We start from the raw sequence: 12,634 nt of genomic DNA, 5'->3' as shown, positions 1-12,634 counted from the left end.
TATAGCATTTTTTTTCTCTAAAGTCAAGCTTTTGTAATGTTTTTTGAGTCTCTTCCCTGTGGATTTATTTGTATTTATTGCATTTTTGTCACACCTTGTTAGAAGTTAGCTCAGATAATTTACAATGTGGTGAAACAAACTCCCAATTCCCAGAGAAGTGTAGACTTAAAATAATTTGTCCTTTCCTTTTTTAGATTATTTATTAGGCATTCTCAAGAGGTTTAATCAGTAGCTGGGGATGGAAGGAGGTGATTTGAAATTGCCAAGAGAAAGACATAGTTTTCCACAAACATTTCCGAAAAAATTCCTTTAAAGCTCAATATGTCCAGTTGTACTCTTCATGACATTTTGTTCTTGTCTTGAATAGAATTGTAGGTCTTGTTAAAAGTGCTGGACAAATAAAACATGGAGAGCTGTGGTTCAGACAGGTTAACAGCGCACTAACATGAGTAGATTTTGTTGTCGCAGAATACAAGCACTATTCTTATATTTCCATATTTCTTTTTTTTTCTTCTTCTTTCCTTTTTTTTTTTTTTTCTTTCTCCGCCCCCCCCTTCCCAATCCTTTCTTGGGAACAGCTTCAGCTTTCGTTGGTGTCATGGTAATGGTGATCAGGCCATTGACTTCCACCTGAACTAACATGATCACTGGTAGTTTTTGTAAGTTTTCAGCCTTATACAACAATTGATTCCTGAAATCTTTGCCTAATTAAGAAATAAAAGATTGAGCCAGAGCCACTTAATACAGTAGGTCATGGTCTCAATGGACTCTGTCAGAATTTCACATATTTCAAAGATTAATAGGATTGGACTTCCATGAGTGCATCACCAGTGACTGCTTTTGCATCTCCTAACAATCATTTCAGCCAGCTGTCTTGTTCTTTCAAGTATTTTAAGTCTTCTACCAAATATCATCAATATTTCTATGAATAAGGTATGTCACTTGAACTTGAAATGAAAATTTTCATTTTATTTTGAAGGTTGACTTTAAAAAGTGACTTTACATGAAAATCTAGAATTTCTCAGAAGAGTGGAGTTCTCAGAGAAATGTGAAGTTATAGTCCAAGTTTAGTATCTTAGAGAGGAAAAGCTTTCTCTACAGGCATTTTGATCAGCTTTAAATAGATCAAAGGTACGATTCTTCCTTTAATGTTTCTTTCTTTCTGAGGGAAAAACGCTCATTTTCCTTAACCATACATCTAGAAAATACTAGTAGCTCTGGCCTTATGCTTCTATGAAAAGCAAGACCCAAATAAAAAAAAAGTGAGGCTAAGATCCAGGAATGGAAGGATTACAACCTGTCTTTTGCTATGCTAGAATCTAAAGCCAGATGTATAATACAAATACTCTAGTGGAATATGGAGGGAAGAGGAGAGATAATCTGATATATACAGATGCTAGCAGTCAAAATTACTCAAGCTGTACTGAAATTTCCTTTGCACCTGGCACTGGAGGTGTTAGCCATGCCAGTTTAGTCCCCCAACACAGATGTTCTTGTTGTACCACTTCTTATGTGTAACAGTTAGGTTTCTGTTTAGCTCGGCATACACACATAAATACTGTAATCCAAAGGCGACCATTTATTAGTGCACCTGCATCTTCTGCTTTCTTTAATTCCCTTAGTATATTGCAGTCCCCTTGTGCTGCTGATCCTAGTGCAAAGTAGTGTTATGGAAAAGAAAATTCAGCTGCTATTAACATGCATGAATTACAATGATGAAAAATATTTTTTCAAAATCAATCACACATTATATTATACAAGTAAGGCTGAATTTTCAGATGCCTCAAATATGTAGATGCAAACCTGTTTGTTGTAGACAACCTTATTTATATTGCTTTATAATTAGTATTCTGAAATCATGTACCATAAAGTAGTTACCATAGAGATAGGCCTGAATAAACAGAGCACTTAACAGCCATGCTTGAAACATGCATGTAGTCCATTTGATAACACTGAATATCCATGCTTAAATGATTTGTTGGGCAGAGACCAAAATTAAGGTCCTTTAAAAATTTGTCTTATAGCATTTGCTGAAAGTAACCTGGAAGGTGAAAATTCCAAAATATTCATGATCAATCTTCTGTCCTTCCAGATTAATTTCCATATGTAACCAAAAAGCAATCCCCCCACCCTTACTTTCCAGTGTGTAATTGATTAGTAAAATGAAAACAAACCCAGAAAGATTGTTCTAAACCTGAATTCAGTTTGAGGTTTGCTCCTTCTGTTTTGGACTGGAAACAGGACTTGTCAGCCTGAAAGGTGTCTCTTCCTTCTGTATCAGTTGGCATGATGGAGGATATTAACTTTCCCTGCAACCATTGCCAAATAATATATGGCATATATTATGCAAATAGCACATACAATAGAACTAACAACATAAACAACACAACAGCATGTCCCATCATGGCCCACCTAGAATCCCATGCACTAAATTAACCCCAGGAGCTTCTCAGGTTCATATGTGTCTGAACTGAAAAAGAGTAATCCTATATACCTACTATTTCAGTTTTGGCCCTGATGCCTAGAAAAGGAATTTAAACGAAGATACATAATGAAGATGAATTAGTGAAGTTGGAAAGTAAAAGACCTTTCCTGAAGTGCCATCCTATGACAATGCCAGTAAGTAACCAGGAGGCTTGTCCACCCTCTGGAACTGTCTGAATGTAGCTGGTCAGGAATTACAGCAGAACTTCTTTCAGGAACTCCAGATGTGATGACTACTATTCAAAGTAGGATTGCTGTATTCAGGTTTAGCATAGTCCAGTCTGAAAACAACTAAAATGCACATGCATTCATATAACTCTGATCTCCTTATCTGTTTCTCATGCACTTTCTCTTACTCACTTTCTCCGTCATTCAGAACAAAAATAAGGGTGAAAAAATGAGAATGAAAATAAGATGAGAACATTCCCTTAGTTTTCTAGGTCTCCTATTTTGCATTAAACTCCATGAGGATATATTTTTCTTGCCATGTCAAATCTTTTTAAAGACAAATTCAGCAAGGCTCCACATTTCAGTATAGATTTTCAGCTCAGGATCTCAGGATGAGTTAGCTCTGGGGAAGGACTTTGCTTCTGTATTTCTCTGATACCCGAAACATCGTGAGTGGTGTTATAGCTGAATAGTGAGTGTTCAGATCATTTTTTAGTAAAAGATCGTGGCTTTCATTTTGTGGCAGAACATCATAACCAAATAAATTATAACCAGATCCAGTTTTGTTTGTAAGTCGTCTTTTTCTTGTTTGGAATGAAATAAAGTTTGTTTTTTATATTTGATACTGTTCAGGACCAGAGCACTAAAAATAACTTGAGTCACTACTGTGATACTTGTAGCTGACTCTGGTCTTTTTGTCCTTGAGAAGAGGTTTGGAACTGTTCTGTAGTTGTCTTCATCATGGTTATGGAAATACCTTTTCTTAAGCTATTGAAAAATAGCTTGATATAAATAATTAATACTTAAAATGTTGAAAGGTATAATAATAAATTTATTTTTGCTTTCTTTGTGGTCCTTTGAAATGTCTTCCCATGTAAAGCACATCAAAGCAGACATTTGTTTTTCTTGCAGCACTGTTAGAGATAACTTTCCCCTTTGGTTTCTCCAATAACAAAGGTTTCTGCATATCCCAGAACTGTCTTCTTGTAAACCAGTAATAGTACAAATAATACTGAATTTTTAGCAATGCGTGTAGTTCAGGTAGGAAGAAAAATATCTGCAATTGCTTGTATGTAACTAGAGCAGAGACCAAAACCCACAATGACAAATTATCAGAACAGAACAAATTCAAGGAAAGTAAGCATTGGGAAAATCTGCTCATATACTTGGAGCTCAGTCCTGGAGGTAGCAAGCACACTTGTGTCCCATCAAACAATGAGTAAGTAGAGGATGTATCACTTCTACAGGCCTTAGCCTCCACAAAGGAGCCAACACATATGGTAACGCTGGGGTGCTAGATTTAGCCGAAAGTTAGCTTTAGACACACTGCTAAGTTGACCAAGTATGCTAGCTTGTCTCCCAAGATTCCTCTTGGTGACAACAGAAAAAAACCATGATCCTCCAGAAAACCAGCCCTCTTAGACTCTTCCTCTGAATCACTGAAGGAAACTCTGAGCTTTCTTCAGTTCTCCATATAGAAGTTCCTAACACCATTAGAGTTCCTCTCAAGATACTATCCTTTCATCTGCTTCTTCTGTTGCTCCTTTGTCAGGCTCGTCAGCCCTTTGTGAATGTCCTGGAAATCCTAGGCCACTTCAGCCAACATCAAACACATTTAGTTTAGTGGGAAACTAAATCGAAGCTTCTTTACTTTCACTGACTGCAGGAAGTTTAGGAAGATTGATTTACTTAGATGATACAAATACCTGCCCCAGAGTTCACTGGATTTGACTTCATTCAATTGCCTGATGCTCCTTCTGTACAAAAAGGTGTGGACAATGTTTGTAATTGAAACTGCAATCCAAAGTGTGATTGTAGCATTTATTTAATTAAATTAACCCGGGTACAGAGAGAGTGAGGGCACAGAAACTTAGGAGGCCAACCAGCCACTAAGAATTTGGAGTCTCAGCAAGCTCATCTACACTATATTCATGCCATCACTGCTGTGTTTTCTTTCCTGTTAGCACCTACCCAAATAATGACCTTGGATATCTCTACCATGCTGAAGACTCCTCCTCCAGCTACAGTAGAAATATATAATCTTGAATACTTTAATGCAGGCATTCTAGACCATCAGAAATGGCTAAAAGTGATCTATGATACATCTCATTGATTTTCAGAATACTTTCCTGGGGTTAGGCTCTTGGTTAATAACTAAAAATTGCTATTGTTCAAACCAGTGTCCATTCTGTATACTGTCATCTCTGCACACCGTGGAATACTAGCATGGTAGAGGAAGCAAATGGAATTGGTTCTCATTAAGAGAAAGAGGAATGGAGATAATCTTTGGGGGGTTTCTGAGCTCCTGGACCAAATTGCTACCACTTTAATCAAAAGGAGTTTTAATACTCATGTAAATGGAATGAAGATTTCTTTCTGGCCGATAACTAAAAAAAACTCTTTAGTGGACAAATATAGAGATAATGCCATTATTAGAGTTTGCTGCCCTGCAGAAAGGGAACATTTATCCCCTGTTAGTACTAGTCCTCTTAGAAATGTACAAATCAAAGCTGGTTTTCATTGATCAGATTTCTACATTTCCATCAATATTACTGTATTTTTCTTTTCTAGGCTGTGGCATTTTTATAGGCTAATCAAATATCCAATATTACTAGGAGCCATTTAAAGTGAATGCCAGAACTACTAAGGAGTAATTTGAGAATTAGATCTATTTTTGTTAGTCGAAATGATCTTGACTTCCTCGTATTGTACCTGATGCTCAGTAATATGATAGTACCAATACAAATAGAAAGATATCCGGTTTGAAGTTCTTAAATATCTGTTAAAAGTGGTGAGCAGTCCAAGCACATTAAAATTCCATTTTCCCCCATACAAGTGTTTGCTGCAGATGACCCCCACTGATCTTAAATATATTTCTGTATCTGTAACTGAATAGAGGTTTTCCGTACAGCATGTTCTAATGGTACTCTGGCCTTTAGCCAACAAGGCACTGAATAAGGCTATTTTTAAAATACAGAAACTGGGAACAGCTGCAGCAATCAAATTTGATAAAAACAGAGAGGAACTTTGCTTTTTTTTTTACGGTTTGTCCAAGTTTAGACTCCTTTCATAGAACGGCTTTTGTTCTGTTGGATGAAGGGGGTATAAGAGTAACACAGTGAAATCCTTTTGAACAAATAACTTTTAAAAGAATACAGATTAAAATAATAGGGGGCTTTTTGGTGCAGCAGCATGTTCAATGCAATTGTACCTCAAACTATTAAAAGAATAAATCTATAAAAAAAGAATACGTTTTGTCTGCCAAGCTTTACCATAAAAGACTTATCCATAACGATCTCCTGAACTGGAAGATGAAGCCTCTTGTTTCAAACGTTGAACATCTGAACATTGGTATTTGGGAGTAGTTTTTGGGTGGAAGTGATTTAATTTGAATGCTCTGGGATGGGTTGGGGGTTTTTTTTATTATTTTTCTTCTTTTACTATTAATCAAAAAAGTTTCTATTAAGAACTCTCCTCTCCTTCCCCCTGGTAAACTGGGGGGGGGGGGGGGGGGGAAGTTCACTTAAGGAAAAGTTATACAAAGGCCTTCTGTGCACATTAAAAAGTTTCATAAAATATTTAATTATAAGGACTGATTCTTCCTTGTTTGCCCTCCTGTTTTGGGGGGAAACTTGTCATTCAATGATTAATGAGAGTCAGGAGGTGATTATATACACAAAAAAAATCCATTACACAGTAGTAGGCTGAGCTATATCTGTTAACTGATTCCATCTGAGGACAGAATCTCTGTGCTAGACTGATGCAAGACACAAGATGCTGGGTGAAATCTGGGCCCTGCTGAAGTTAGTAAGAGTTTTGCCACTGAATTCGGCAGAGACAGGATTTTATTGATTGCATTCATTTTAAGTGTCAAAAATAGCACCCTTGCATTCTTACCCCATTAAAGCTATTTAGTGCATCATCAATTCAGATGGTAGAGCAAAAATGTACTGAATTTCTCACATATGCATAAATATGGGTATATATCATATGTGTGTATGTCCACATAGGTATAAAATGTGTGCGCATTTTTGTGTGTGTTTATATATATAAAATATCTGCTTAATTTATTATCACCGTATCTGAGTATCTCACCAGGGTGAAAATTACAGCAGTGATATATCTTCCTTTCTTCACACTAAAAGGCAGGCTTAGCTTGTTTTGTTTCGCTTTGTTTTAAAAACAGGAAAAAATATGAAGACAAGAATAAAGACTTGAGTTGAGAATCAATACTGGCATGAAATAGATGTATGGAGCCACCTGAGATTTTTAATGTTTACAAGCAAACTCAGCAATGCAAAATACTCAAAACTGGGTCAAATACTATAGATGTAGGACTTGATATATATCCTGGAAGTCAACATTAAGAGGGAGAATAGACTTTTAAAAGCAGAGGGTTGAAATTCAGGAGTTGCTGATTTATTTCCTGTCTCTGCCACAAACTTATGTGTCATCTTGGCCAGGTCAGTTCTGCAAACTCATGTGCTTAACTTTACGTGGTAGAAAAAATATTACGACTCTTGTGGGTCTACACACAATATATCCAGCTGAGTATGAGAACAAACCTTTTGCAGGACCTAAACTTGTCTGTGTATAATTTTCACTGTGTAAAATGGACATAATGATATTATTTTTCCCCAATGCTTTGTCTGTTTTATTTGTCTATATTATAAATTCTTGGGGACAAGGGCTGTCTTTTGTTATATGTCTGTGAATCAGTAACAAAACAGAGCCTTGACATCATCTGGACCTCCAGGTACAACTTGGATATAAACAATTACAAACATTGAGGCATGTTACTTCAGGTAGCTTCTTTAAAGCAAAGCATAACAAAAACCAGGATGTACATATTGCTCTTGATTTACTGATTTCTTGTAACCAGGAGTCTAGAAAAAGCCGTTCATTTGAAATCAGGAGAATGCTGTGACGTTAAACACATTTTTAGCATTTTATACAACAGCGGTCCCTATCCCTGCATATGGAAGGAACGCCACATTCCTGCATAATGGGTAACTGTGGATTTAATACATGCCGTGTTCTAGGAAGATAGTGAAGCATTCATGTGGTGCAGAGCATTGAGCTCAGGAGTTTTTCAAGGATCCTCTGGCATCATACCAGTTTTCAAATTCTTATCCAGTATTTTAACTGGAACCAAAAAATTTCCAGAGCGATGATTACTAGGGTTTGATTACATTTAGTAAGCCATGGAGCCCCTTCTCTTGGAAGACAAACTGCTGCCAGAGACAGATTTACCACTGACCAACAGTGTTTTTATGCAAATGTGCCTGAGTGAGTGCAGTAACCCCAAGTTATAATAGAGTCATTCAATCTCTTGCCAGGACAGCAATATTTATATATTGCGAAGATAAATTGGATATCAAAACCAGTTCCATTACAGAGGGAAAGTTGTCTATGTAAATCAGTATTTCTAATCACACCATGCTTCTTCCCACCCCCTACCCCATTTTGCTTTCCTTGCTTTATCTTCATAGATGAATTCCAAATGTGTTTTTCTCCTGCGTGTTCACTTTGAATATTGAAGCATTCAGCTAATGCCAAGCTAATGGATAATGTAAACTCCTCACTAGGAGACTTTAAAGTCTCCAAGTGTATTTCTTCATGCCTTGGGGAAGTGCTATAAAGGGCTTATATTCACGTACAGTGTTTTGTCTGCCACTTGTTCAAGTTTCTGTTGACTTCTCTTTCTCCTGCTGCCTGATGGGAAGAAATGGGCAGCCATCTCCCTAGTGACTTTATCTCCCCATCAGGAATGAGTGCAAGGGGTCAGATGCCCCTCTGCGTGCTAGCCACCATCTGCTGACAGCAGCGCTCCCCTGGGAGAGCTGGCTTTGTTTACTGACGGGGCTAATGTGAGGAGACACGTGAAGTACTTTGGTTTGTGGAAGAGGGCAGGAGAGGCATGGTGCTGTGAAAACATTCCCACACACTCTAATAGCTCATTCACATAGAAAACAAGCGAGAGCCTTCAGCTCTTTCACAGAGCTCAAAGTAGAACAAATGGACTCAAGAACCCCAAGGCACCAGTCAAAAAACACTTTCCTAATGCACTAATACTGAGATGCTCTCCATGATAGCTTACCTATGAGACTTCAGCTCTCATTTAGGCAACTAAATGACCTGGCTAGATTGAAAAGCTGCTCAGTATCTGGTAGTTGCTGTTGTTTGCCGTTAGCTGCTAAATTCTTTTTGAAAATCTAACCTTCAGTTTCCTAAACCTAAACATCCTAAAACTGGTTATAATAGGTGAAGCATCATGCATTGGAGAATTTTATCAGTAGAATCACCAATTGGTTATTTTCTCTTTAGAATAAAATCTGTAGAATACAGAAGAAATACAACATGCCTAAAAAGAGATACGTTTTTTCTTCTATAGTTGGTAGAGACACACACAGATGCGCACACGAGTGTGTAGCTTTAGAATATAATTTGAGGATCGAAAAGAAGTGACTTTCTGAATTAGGTCTCAAACACAGTTGGATACATGTCATGGAAAAGTCCACATTATAAGCTCGTTTAAGTGATGAATGATGTTTAGTGAACAGCAGCATTCATTATTCTGGTCTACAATTTATGAGATGTATAAGAAGACAACACGAACAGTGATACTAGGTCAACCACAAGTTTGTGTAGCTCTGTATCTGACCTCTTACACCAACCTGTATTGTATGATTAGAGATAAAGCATAAGAGAGCAAACTTACAGTGATTATTCTGTTAAGATACCCTACCAAATTTGTATCAATTTGTGATTTAGGGAATTTCAAAGTCTAGTATGGCATCATGATATAACAAAATATTACATAAAAAGGATTTCCTGCTTGTTCTAGAAGTGCTACGAAACTCCTTAGTTCTTACATTTTGAGAGATACTGAATTACAGTACTGTCTTCACCTACTCCATGACACTCATTATTTTCTCTGCCTATATCATCTTTCCTCCATTCATCTCCTTACTTCCTGAAGGGTCCTAGTCCAATTAATTTTCATAGAGAAGCTGCTCCATATTTGTTACCATGTGTGTTGCTCTGTCATTTGCAGTTATTTTACATCTTCCTGTGCAGTGCTGAGTGGACGGGAACTACAAACTCCATACTGTATGGATATACCAGTCATAATATTTGATGATATTTGATCACTATTGAGCATTGAGCTGATATTTTCATAGAAGTAGCCACAGTAAGTCCATAATCCTAATTCCAGCATGACAGTATTAATTGTAGCCCAGCAAAACAAATATACATGTGTATATGGACATATACACACACACTCCATATTTATTTTCAAATATAATATATATGCATATAACAGTCTACATATATATAGTTAGCTCTATGTAGTTAGCTCTGTTTCTCCTCATGGGCATTAAGTTACATGTATTGAATTTTCTGCCTTCGTATTGCCCCATTACTCAGTACTGTAAAATTCCAAAACTTTTTTTATAATTGGCTTTTGTCTTTACTTCATTGAATCCTCAGTAACTCACTATCTACTTCTATTTCCAGATTATTTAGGGGAATATGTTGAGCAGTACAGAGGCCAGCACAGATCTTTCTGAGAAATCAGTGATAGCCTTCTGCCAGAATGAAGAATTACTTCCTCTTTCCTATCTTTTAATTTAATAGAAGACCTGATCTCTTTTAATAGAGCTTAGTCTCTTTCAGAGTATTTGGTGGGGACCTTTTAAGAACAAATGTAATCCATTCATTGATGTCTTGACCCTTTATATTCAACCAGTGTACCTATAGCCATGTAACATCTTTGAAGAATGGGACTAAAATATACACACTCCCTTTTCCACTTCTGCTCACTCTGAGTTCTTATCAAAGTCAATATAGCTCGAGGATTTGTTGAAATGGATATGACTATGCAAAACCATCAGGTCAAATATATTAGCAACAATTAGGGTGAACTAACCCTAAGTCAATAATTGCATGTTACATTTGCTTTAGTTTTTACTGCTTCTGAAGGAAGGTTATGTCTAATGTAAGCTTGATTCTAAAAATATTCATGTTTGGCCTAAAATAACCCCACTTTGGGAATGTGCAACTTTGGCAAATGTGAAGTTTTTGAAAAAGCTTCACTTTTTAGGTAGATAAGAGTATTGTTCAGTTCCATCTTCCAATGTTTAATATACCACATTTTTTGAGATGTGTGGTATAGATCAAAGGGCAGGATTTGGCCCTTAGTTACCTGCTGTTACTGACACTAATCTCACAGCTATTGAAAAATGATACATCAAATTTATATCACTGCAAATGTCACTATTCTGAATCTTGCATATGTTGCCTGAGCTGTCAGTAATAAAAATCTGTTCTTAATTATTCTCCCATTTAAAAAATAATAATTTTCTAATAACCCAGTGAATAGGAATTTGATGTTTTCTTTGGCTGGAAACATTTTCATGATTTAGTACATCTATAAAGTTCTGTGTGCTTTTATAATATAATAGCTTTTGCAAATGAGTAGGACTTGCCCATTTAAATCCTTATGGCTATCAAGAAAAGCAGAATTTGTTTAAATCTGAGTTCAGTTTTTAAGTGAGTAACTTAAGGAAAACATTTTAAGATAAAAACAATTCAGCAGAAAGCCAGACATACAAAATTGGGTTTACAAGTGTTACAGGGATGCAAACTACAAAAATGTATAGTTAAAATTAATCATATTGTATATTTTAACCTTTCGTCCATCTTACTGGTTTTCCTTAATAGGAAAGAATAGGGTTTGGTTTTGCTTCATTCATATTGTATGGAACTGATTTCACTGTGATGAGAAAATGAAAATAACAAAGAATATTAAGAAAGTATAAGAAGAAAAATGAAGGCTTTGATAGTATCAGATTTTCTGGTTGGAAGCAGAATAATCCAGACCATAAATCCTATTGCTTTTAATACTTTTTTTCCCCCCCTATCACAGTACTTCTTTCAGCTAATTACCTTCATTCAAAGCCCAAAGAAGTGAACAGAAAAGACTCCCTTTGAAACTTTGGACTAGCCTCATAGATATGATAATTAGCATGAAATTCTACCTTCATTAAAGGTTGAAGGGTTTAAAATATACAAAGAGTAATGTGCTCTCCTTTCTTTGTTTTTTCAATGTGATGATAGACTAACATTTTAGCTCATTGCTGGGCTTCACCGAACAGTGTACCTTTTGGAAACATGGATATTAACAGCCAATCTATAAAACACACATAATATACAGCTAAAAAAAAAAAAATGTTTCTTTTTCTTGTCCATCTGGTCTTGGCAACATGTATTTAAACAGGAACATATAAAACATTTCATACAAAACACCCTAGTTGATTCTGGATAATATTTCATTACCTTGCTTGGTTGCTTCTCAAACCAGACTGCTATATTAATGTTCAGGTTCCTGGTTGTATCTCTGTTTGTATCTGCAATTCTAGACAGAATTTGTCCTTGCTTCTTGAATTGAAACAAACTAATATTTATTTTACCAGAGACAATATATTTTTTTTTTTTAAGTTTAATGCCAAAATGCTATGTAATCAAAAAGCAGTGTGAAACAAAAATATGTAACTGGGTGCAAACAAGCACTACGAAGTTCAGGAAAGCTAGATGAATAGTTGCTGATATAAGGGTTTTTTTCCTGCCCTTTTTGCATTGAATCTGTGCACTAATTGAGACAAAGATCCAGTGTAAAAAATAACATGTGGTCTCATAATTAAAGACTAGAATCATGCATGCACACAAAGGCTAAATTAGAGTTGTACGCATCGTCTGGAAAGGATTGTACGGAAGAGAATCCAATAGGGTCTGGAGCACTGACTTTTCCTTTACCAGATTTTACATACCTGTTGAAACAATGGACAGCATAAATTTCTAAACTGCAATCATCTCATTCTATGAGTGTCAGGTAACCTAAATGAAGGAGTCTCTCCTATTTTCTCATACAATAAGATTATTTGTTCAGTATGTATGTATTAAAATATACCATGGAGAT

At 36.2% G+C, this 12,634-nt stretch overlaps 1 protein-coding gene across 6 annotated transcripts in view; it reads left to right on the top strand.

Moving 5' to 3' along the window:
* DGKB (diacylglycerol kinase beta) overlaps positions 1-12,634 on the top strand; it is a 327,466-nt gene that overhangs the window by 302,268 nt on the left and 12,564 nt on the right. The window lies entirely within an intron of this gene.

Source organism: Mycteria americana, chromosome 2, assembly GCF_035582795.1.
Source record: "Mycteria americana isolate JAX WOST 10 ecotype Jacksonville Zoo and Gardens chromosome 2, USCA_MyAme_1.0, whole genome shotgun sequence".
In the NCBI taxonomy this organism is placed as follows: domain Eukaryota; kingdom Metazoa; phylum Chordata; class Aves; order Ciconiiformes; family Ciconiidae; genus Mycteria; species Mycteria americana.
This window is presented reverse-complemented; position numbering and strand designations above follow the sequence as displayed.